A 10,658-nucleotide genomic window follows, 5' to 3' on the forward strand; every position below is an offset into this window, starting at 1 on the left:
TTGACTTCAATTGTGTGATCGATTGACTTTAATTGTGTGATCAGGAATTTTTTTCTGTTTTTGGTTCAAAGCAAGAGGCCCCTCTGTATCTCTAAATTTTGACTCATCTATATGATTTGCTTGTCTACGATATTTGGCTAAATTCCTCAACGAAATTAGCATAAGAAACCCCGAAGTTCGCCTGTAAGTAATGTTGGTATTTTTTAACACAAAAGTAGTGGTCCATTCTACCCGGTGTCCTAAACTCTAACTTCATCAATGTTATAAGTCAAATTGAAAAAATCACATCCGATAAAAAATATGGAAAAATAAAATATGTCACAAAATCTATATTGACCTCATTATTTTTAAATGCGATTTTTTATACTTTTTATGCCTAGAGGGCATTTTGAATTGACAAAATTTGTCAAAATCGGTCCAGCCGTTCTTGAGATATATGCATTCTAGCTAACATCCCCTTCCTCTGTATATATACATTGTATATATTTCGCTATATATATCAGATATATTTACTTACGGCATCTACGTAACGCTCAGAATTGACCTTTTCGTCTATTAGTGATTTCGCCAGTATTAAAAATATTCGGGGTTAAAGGAAAATTTGACTTTTATTTAACACAAATGATATGGTCGATTTCATCCACTAAATATTATGGAAGCCTTCTGTCCAGCCCCAAGCCTAGCCTCATGCTAACTTCCTTTTCGATTGATCTATAATTGCGACCTGTAGAGCAACTGCAAAATCAGGAAAATTGTCAGTTTTTGTTCCATATTAACCCCTAAATATTATGCGATCATATCCAAAAGCAATAGGCTTCTATTCTGGCTCAATCCCACCTCCATTTTAAATTTCGTGAAAATCGGGACATAATTGCGACCTGTAGAGTGATTACAAATTAACGTGGACAGACGGACACACGGACGGACGGACATACATAGCTAGAACGACTCAGCTCGGCAAGATAGGAAGATCCATATATACTTTCCTATGTGGGAAACCAATATTTCGAGGTGTTACATAATTTTTGTCCCATTTTTTTTATTTTCCAAATTTTCAATTTTTTTTTGTATTCTTCATTTCTATTTTCAACACACTAAATAAGAAATTGTTAAATTTTCGATGTGAAGTATGTTCTGCTTTGAAATTTCGACGTTTAAGTTGTGTTTAAGTTGTGTGGCGAAAAACGTCGATTGAGACGTCGAATTTTAGGTAACTCTGTAATATACAATCATTGTACAACAAAATGGTAGATTTGAATAAAAATATCTTCCTGGCGAAGATATAATCGTTTGTAGCACTTATTTATTTTATTTTGTTTGATTATTATATTGCGATCTACTCACTTTTGTATGTAGGTGTAATCCCCATATAATTCTACTTGGTGAACATACATGTAAAACAATATGAAAAAACAAACAAAAATATGTTAAAAAGTGGCATATTTTAAAATTTATATATAAGTGCCTAGGTCTAGTTTTTGAGAGGTGTATGCTATATCTGTTATTTGGAATTTGCTATAGTAAATAAAACCATTAAGAAAAGGTCCAAAGTCGGGCGGGCCGACAATATGATGCCCTACACTGCTATGCGCATTTAGTAGAGCTCGTAACACAAAAATGTATATTGGGAATATGGAGTCGATCATACTAACCTTATTTGAATATGTATCATGGTTTTAGAGCAGCCACAATTTGAGAACTATATCCAACATTGAATCGATTTTGAACAAATTTGACGGAGTCATTTGTACCTCTAGTACCAAATAACATTGCTGAGTCATTTGTACCTCTAGTACCAAATAACATTGCTGTGCATGATTATATTATTGGAACAATATATATACAGGATGAAAAAATCTATCCAATGCGGACTGACATTACATATGTGATAAACAATAACCGGGTAAAGATGTATTTTGAAGGTACATAAAAATTTGAACCGATCTCGATAGAATTTGGCGGATGTATTTTCGAGCTGTATCGGATGTCCGGTATCAAATATCATTGTTGTGAAGTGCATATTACGCTTATGAAGGACTTAGGCACCAAATCGGATAAAACATATATATGAGAGCTACAGCTATATCTGAACCGATTTTCCACCAAATTTGAAGAACTTGTTTCTAGGATGAAATCAGTCGGAATTACCAAGATTCAGTCCATTTGGGCTTACATTAGCCATTTAGTGCACAATAAAACTGATATCGGATAAAGATATATATGAGAGCTATATCCGATCCGATCTCGATAAAATTTGACAGAGGTATTTTTGAGCTCCATAATTTGTGTGGTACCAAATACCATTATTGTGGAGTACATGTTACGCGTGTGAGAAACTTAAAAACCCAAATCGGATGAAACATATATATGTGAGCTATAACTAGGATGAAATCAGTCGGAATTACCAAGATTCAGTCCATTTGGGCTTACATTAGCCATTTAGTGCACAATAAAACTGATATCGGATAAAGATATATAAGTTAATGTTAGAAGTTAAAGTTTATTTCACACTGCTATGGTGTTTCTTTATTTTGTTACTAACATTTATGTTGCGGTGCTATGCACCTCTCTTGTTGGATTTACAATTATGAATTCCTTCAACTTAAAACTAATATTATACTGCAGCCTGGTCGTGCTCGTTATTACGCTGAGTCATCACTTGCGGTGCGCTGGTATTAGTGCGCGTGTTTGTGGCGGATGACTGCCCTGGTGTCATATTCCTGTTGATTTGTCGGACTGCTTGCGCAGCATAATGATGGGAATGTTTACTAGTTGGTTTGCATATTTAGTTTGATGTTTATTAGGGTGAGCCGTTAACTCCTCCCTCTCGAATTATCAAGCGTCTCGATTGATGTGTTTAGAAATATGGCAGATTATAAAGACTGCCGCGTTGATTCAAGTTAATATTGTGGTTTGCTAGTTGTTTTGTTTTGATAACAGATTCTGTTGTGCCGGCTGCCAATTGGCTTTCTGACACAGTCATTTCTATTTGAGGTCTAGACATTCCTTCATGTGGGGTCATTTTTATAATTTTCATACTAGTTTTGCGCCTTTGCCTCATTTTTACTGCCATCAGGAGGATGACCAATGCTAATATGAGACTGATGTTAAAACATAAACTGGTCTTGAATTCAGTATTTAGACGCTCGATTCTTTTATTACTTTTCACGTGCAACGTTTTTAGTAGTTGTAGAGATAGTATTTCTTCGGTGTAGTTGTTTCTAGCTGAGTGTTTTAGCAGCGCAGGCAACGGTTTGGAGTAAGCAGCTTCTTCGACGGTGAAATTTTTGTTGCCTATCCTAATTGTAGAATTACTAAATCTTATTAAATAAGTTCCTGTTACATTTTTTTCGTTTCCATTTATGACAATATTTTCTTTTATGTTATTTATCAAAATTAATCCAGGTTCTATTTCCTCTAAATTATTAATGTGATCTGCATTTACTATTGAACAATTATATGGGCTATTAGTTACTAATTTAGGAATACATGTATTGTTTGTTATATTGGCTACATTAGATTCTAGACATAATTCAATACCATTTATTTTTTGACAAGGACTTTTAATTCCAAATGTTGCTCTTTCACATTTTACAATTTTCTTATAATCAAGATTTAAAACAGTATTTTGATTTTTTACAGGTCTTATGGTTATGACATTACAAATTTCTTTTACAGTTTTGGGAATGCTTATAATGTAAATTATATTAGTACTATTGTTTACAATTTTTATTCGTGCGAAATTTAAAGCTTGTTCAATGTTTTGAAACGGGATTTCATCTTGATTAAATATTTCTTCTATTTTTCTAATTTCTATTTCCGATAAAATAAATGTGTTTACAATGTTGGATTTTGTTAAATGAATGGCCGAATTAATATTCGTTATTTCCTCCTTTAAAATTTCAACTTTGTACTTTGCCTGCAATATGAGGGTATTACGGAAGTCCTCACTAGTCTTTAAAATTTTTGAAATACTATTTGTCGCATTCGTTATCTCCTGCATTCTTTCTATTAGATCTCTGTTGATTATTAACTGGTTATTGCTGTTGTCTGTTAACTCATTGATTTTGTTTTTCAAAAGCATAAGGTCATCATGGTCTGGACTACCTGCCAGCCATTTCCACGCCGTTCCAATCTCATCAAGAGATCTTTTAGATCTCTCTTCAGGCATTAGCCGATTTATAAGGTGAGATAGGGTAGTAATGTCATTATGTAGGAAGGGGAGTAGTGGGTGGTTGTCTGGAATTCCTTTGGCCAAGTCGTCCTTGATCCTCTCTAGAGTGTCATGATATTCCTTGATGTTAATAACATGCAAAATTTTGAATGTCCCTGTTTGTATTTTTCCTATTCCACTCTCTATAAGAACCACTTCTGATTGAGAGTAGTCCAATATTTCTGTGACCCCTAGGCAACCTGTAATTAAGAACTGGAAACCCGGTAAATAAGTAAGTCAGTTTCTGATATGACTCTTATGGACTATTCTCCCTGATTGAGTCAGGACAGTTGAGTGCCTATTCTCCTTTACAACTTCTTCTTTGAAACGTTTAGATAATTTGGTTCCTAATCTCTTGTTCTGTTTGACAAATATTTTCTGACCTTCTTGATATTCTTTTGGTTCTTCCCTAACACGATTATGATTTGCCAAATCATTTTCCTGTTTCCTCAAGAGTCTTTCGTAGTTGTTAAGGCGAGTCCTTTCGTAGTCCTCTGGTCCAAAGGTCGTCGGTCGTCCAAAAAATAGATCTACGGGTTTCTTTCCAATTGACGAATGTATTGTGTGATTGTACTTGTTAACGCTATCTTGCAATAGCTCCTCAAAAGAGTAATCGGGTCGCTCACACTTACTGCAACGCATAATTTCCGATAAGGTCGAATGGAATCTCTCTATTTGCCCATTAACCTCGCTCTTATAAGGCGGTGCCGTAAAAATTTCCATGCCAAGTTCGTCTTCCAACATAAACCGAATGGTCTGAGAATTGAAAGATCGCTCGTTATCAAATACAATTGACTTCGGGACCCCAAAGTAGAAAATTATTTCTCTCAATGGTTTCCTAATGTCTTCAATGCCTTTGCCATTTATCATTCTGGTTACTGCGAATTTTGTAAATTTGTCTATTGCGGTTAAAACTCGAAACTTGTCTGTAGAGAAGATATCTATGTGGATTGTATGCCCAGGATAAGTTGGCATAGGTGTCTTATTAAGTTTGGGAGCGTTCGGATGTCGCTCATACTTATTTTCTTTACATACTTTACAGATATTGATCACATTCTTTATTTTCCTAGTCATGGAAGGGAAGTAATAGCTCTCTAAAATTTGTCTCCTATTCTCGGCATTATTCCTATGTGCTCTGTTGTGAGTCTCAATAATGATTTGTTTTTGTCTCTCCTCATCAGTAACATCTTCAACCATTGTTCGAGCGAATCGTACTTTAATGTTTCTGAAGTGATGAGGGTACAGTGCTTGAATCATAAGCATAACTGGCTCTGAGGTCTTGATGCCGTTGACTACTGTAGGATTTAGGTATCTCTTTAATATGACTTTCAGATCTGATTCCGCTAGACTGGTTTCTTTAATGATATGTCTATGGTAGGAGGGAAATACAATGTTAAATTCATATGAGGAAGCTGATGATTCCTCAATAATGATCTGATTTTTGAAGGTATTTATTGGCACCTCAGCGGAAGGAATTAGGTCTTCCGATGAGTCCTCGGCACTGTGAACCGTGGGCGTTAGGGAGTTAACATCTGTCACTGGTGGTCTCGATAGCGTGTCCGCGACTACATTCGTGCTACCTGGTTTATAAATTAACTCGTAATTATATTCTTCTAACTGTGCCTTCCACTTCTTCATCTTCACATTTGTGTTCTTGTTGCTTAGCGCAAATGTCAAAGGTTGATGGTCGGTAAATATCTTTATGCTTCTTGCTCCATACAAGTAACAATTCAATTCCTTTAAAGCCCAAATTATCGCCAGCATTTCTTTCTCATTTGTCGCATATTCCTCTTCTGCCCTACTGAGAGTTCTAGAAAGGTATGTGATAGGTCTATTGCCTTGAGATAAAACTGCTCCTAAAGCGTATTTCGAGGCGTCAGTAGTGAGTTCAAAGGGCTTATCAAAGTCGGGATAGTTCAAAACGACTTCCTCCGATACCAAACAGTTCTTGAGCTGTTTGAAACTTTCAATCTGTTCGGAATTCAAATTGACACTGATTTTTTTTGACTGGTTTCTCGGGGTTTTCCCTATATCGCCTCTCATCATGGAAGTTAATGGTTTGGCTATTTGAGCATAGCCCCTTATGAATCTCCGATAATGTCCGGTCAAACCCAGGAACGATCGCAAGTCATGAACTGTTCTAGGTTGAGGGAAATTAACTATGGCCTTAAGTCTGTCTGGGTTTGCAGAAAAACCTCCTTCCTTTACATTGAACCCTAAGAAGTCAATTTCTTCCTTTAAGAATTCACTCTTGTCCAAATGAACTTTCAGATTAGAGTCTTCCAAAGTGCGGAATATTATCCTCAAATTTTCAATGTGTTCCTTTTTAGTCCTACCAAATATCAAAATGTCATCAATGTAGACGTAGCACCGTTTCCCTATATGCTCTCTAAGAATATCATCTAGAGCTCTTTGGAATATTGCAGACGCGTTACGTAGTCCAAATGGTAGTCTTGTGAACTCGAACTTTCCATTCTTGACGGAAAAAGCTGTTTTCTCAATATCGGATTCCCTAAGTGGAATCTGATGGAATCCGCTCTTTAAATCTATGGTGGAAAAGTATTTCTGTTCGCCTAAGTTAGCCAAGATTTCTGTAATTTCAGGTATGGGGTATCTGTCAGGTCTAGTTATCTCATTAAGTTTCCTATAGTCAATAACCATGCGGTATTTTTTCACACCTGAAGCATCTGGTTTTTTTGGTACTATCCAAACTGGAGCATTATATGCGGACCTGGAAGGGCGAATTATCCCGTCCCTTAATAGTTCTTCTATCTGTTTGTCAATTTCGGATTTCAGTGCCATTGGATACGGATAGGATTTTGAATAAACTGGACTATCACTACTCGTATTAATTTCAGCTTGTACGATTGTTGAATAAGTGAGTTTTTTATTGGGATCTGCAAAAAGGTTTGGATGGTCATCCAAAATATTCCTGACTTCTTTTTCATCTTCGGGATTTAGATGATTTAAACGTAGATTCATGTTATTAATCTCATCAATTTGCAGCTCTTTCAAAGGAAATTTCTTTCCATCCAGAATTGTGAGATAGGATCTCCAAGTGTAAATCACTGCATTCAAAGATTTCAGGGTATCATTCCCTATTATCCCATCAAAGGTCTCTAGACCAGGAAGGATGTAAAATTCTAACTTTCCGATCCCGCAATTAAAAATGTCAATAAAACTATGGGTCTCTATACTAACTATGCCGCCTACGGACTTAACATGAAAAGGTTTCTGGTTCTTTAGAGGGTTTCTAATAAATTTGCCATTAATATAATTTTTGTTCGAACCGGTGTCTATAAGAAATTTAAGTTCGTTGCCATTTTTCATTCTGAAAGGGAGGTATGGCAACGTTGAAGCTAGTCTAAAAAATTAACGTCATCTACAATTGCCAACTGATCGTCTAGATCCTCCTCGTACGCTTCGTCATAGGAAACCTCATATTCCTGTTCATCAGAACCATTCATTTCATCCGGCTCTGCATCCTCACGTATTTGGGCCTCAACATTAAACATTCTCTGCTGCTTTTGCGGCTGATGAATATTTCCTGAATTATTTCTCTTAAAGTTAGGCTGAACATTGTTAAAAGCATTACTCAACTGTGGCCTATTCTGATAGTTTACCTGCCTAGTCTGTATTGATTGATCCACGTCCATTGGTACAGCAGGTTTAGGAGGAAGTGGGGGTCTGTATCCTCCGTATTGGGGGTGTCCAAAATTATTCACTACTGGAGGTCGATTCGAAAAGTTCGCCGTCCCTCCGTATTGTTGTTCTCCACTTCGGAAATTCTGATAACGATATTGAGTAGGGCCTCTGTACCTTTGGTCACCTTGAAAATTCCTATCACCAATCGTCAGCTGTGGGTAAAAATGTCTAGGAGGGTTAGTTTGGGGGATCCTGTTTGGTCTAGATCCTTTCTCGGTAGCGTGCTGAATACGCACACCTAGATTACCTAATTTTAAACAGGCATTTAGAGCCTGAGGCAAACTTGTCGGGTTTGTAACACTCATTAAGCTTGGAAGATTACCATTAAGTCCTCGAATAAAGGTGTCCAAAGCCTTGTCCCTATATGTTTGGGTCAATACATCCAAAGCCTCGTTCCCTATATCCAGACAATCAATCTTGTCCAGAATCAAAGACAAATGGTGGTAAACCTTCTGGTAAAAATCTGTTATGGTTTGCCCACCCTGAGATAGGACGGTCATTTGATACTCTAAGGTCGAAATATCTCTCTTATCTGAAAAATGAAGCACTAAACACTTTCTTATCGTTTTCCAATTTAATGGGGTCCGATAAGACTCCAAAGCCGTGTCGGCCTCACCAACAATTTTATGCCTAACAGTGTGTAGAATTGTGAAGTATTTGGTTGTTCCCCTTTGTGACTCATAAATGTTCATGATCCTATCAACAGCTTTCCTCCACGAACTAAATTCTCCTGGCTTGCCCGAGAATTCCCTTAACGTCTTCACTATGTCTGGTATTCTCTCTCCTTCTGAGATATCCCCAGATCCTTCTATGTCGACATCTTTAGTGGCGGTAACATCCTCCCCCTGTTTGAGAAGGTTTGCCACCGTCTCACTTATTATTCGTTTCACCTCATTAGTCTGACTTTCCGTAAAGGGATTAAACCTTACGGGAGCTGCCCCAGAGGGCGAAGATGTCTGTCCTGAAACACTCATAGCTTCGACCCTTGTTATTAAGTTGTTTAAATCTTCCGGCATTGGCCGCTCGAAAAAAAGGAGAAAAAGAAACACCAAATCCTAGTTCTCGTCACAAATCTATTATCAAAATTTCTTTAAACTTATTTCAGCACGGATATGACTCTTTAAATTTGGATGCCACACTCTATTTTTTTGTTTAACTTAATCTAACATTTCATATTTCTTACATTTGTTAATTTCGCACAAATATGATTTTTTTTGTAAATTTAGATGTCACACTTTATTTTTTGTTTTACCTTACTCTAACATTTCTTTCTTCTTACTTTGTTATTTTTGTTAAACGTATTCTAGCACAAATATGATTTTTTGTAAATTAGACTTCACACTTTCACTTTCTGTGTTATTCCTTATTTTGTTTAATTTTATTTTAACATTTCTTCTTTTTTACTTTTGTTAAATTTATAATAACTTACTAATAATAATTTGATCATTTTCCTTATATCCCGGTAGTCCGCTAGTTCTTACGTAACATCCTTTTCGTACTCCTACTCAGGAACGGTTCTCGTACCGGCTGTTGGGATGTTTTAATCCTTGTGGTTGTTGGGTTCTAGGATGTGTTGATCCTTGTAGTTGTTGGGCGCCAGTTAATGTTAGAAGTTAAAGTTTATTTCACACTGCTATGGTGTTTCTTTATTTTGTTACTAACATTTATGTTGCGGTGCTATGCACCTCTCTTGTTGGATTTACAATTATGAATTCCTTCAACTTAAAACTAATATTATACTGCAGCCTGGTCGTGCTCGTTATTACGCTGAGTCATCACTTGCGGTGCGCTGGTATTAGTGCGCGTGTTTGTGGCGGATGACTGCCCTGGTGTCATATTCCTGTTGATTTGTCGGACTGCTTGCGCAGCATAATGATGGGAATGTTTACTAGTTGGTTTGCATATTTAGTTTGATGTTTATTAGGGTGAGCCGTTAACTTATATGAGAGCTATATCCGATCCGATCTCGATAAAATTTGACAGAGGTATTTTTGAGCTCCATAATTTGTGTGGTACCAAATACCATTATTGTGGAGTACATGTTACGCGTGTGAGAAACTTAAAAACCCAAATCGGATGAAACATATATATGTGAGCTATAACTATATCTGAACTGATTTTCACTAAATTTGATGTACTTGCTTCTAGACTGAATTCAGTCAAATGTGCCACAATTCAGGTTATTTGGACTCATATTGACCATTTGGTGCACCACTATGTGGTGTAGGGTATAAATATGTTGTTACAATATCGTGACATAGGTCTTTGTCTAACAGAGCTCAAGGAAATTTCAAGAAAATTCTCTGGGATCGGTTTTTGAGACCATGTCTATCATATCTGTTGCTTTTTTCCGCGGTTTATCACCATGTTTCTCTAATATTTCCAATGCATTTTTTGTATATCGTCGGTCATTGATTGCCTGATCGAGACATTAAAAGGCAATGTGCAAACTTTACAATTTTATGTCCTCTGTAAATTACAGAAAATGCAGAGATGGATGTGTTTTTTGAAATGACTTTACCTTCTTAAATTTACCATACTATAATTATAGCCACGACTGTTAAACACCTACTTCTCATTTTAAAGCATTAATGGGTTAAAATCCGAGAGACAAATAATAACTCTCATAAAAAGTTTACTGTGTTTTGCTCTAAAACTCAGCGACAAAGAAATGAATTACTAATTAAAAGACACGAACGTTACCGCTCTAAATGCCATGACAAAAAAGTAAACAAATTTC

The sequence above is a fragment of the Musca domestica genome, unplaced genomic scaffold, assembly GCF_030504385.1.
Source record: "Musca domestica strain aabys unplaced genomic scaffold, Musca_domestica.polishedcontigs.V.1.1 4, whole genome shotgun sequence".
Lineage (NCBI taxonomy): Eukaryota > Metazoa > Arthropoda > Insecta > Diptera > Muscidae > Musca > Musca domestica.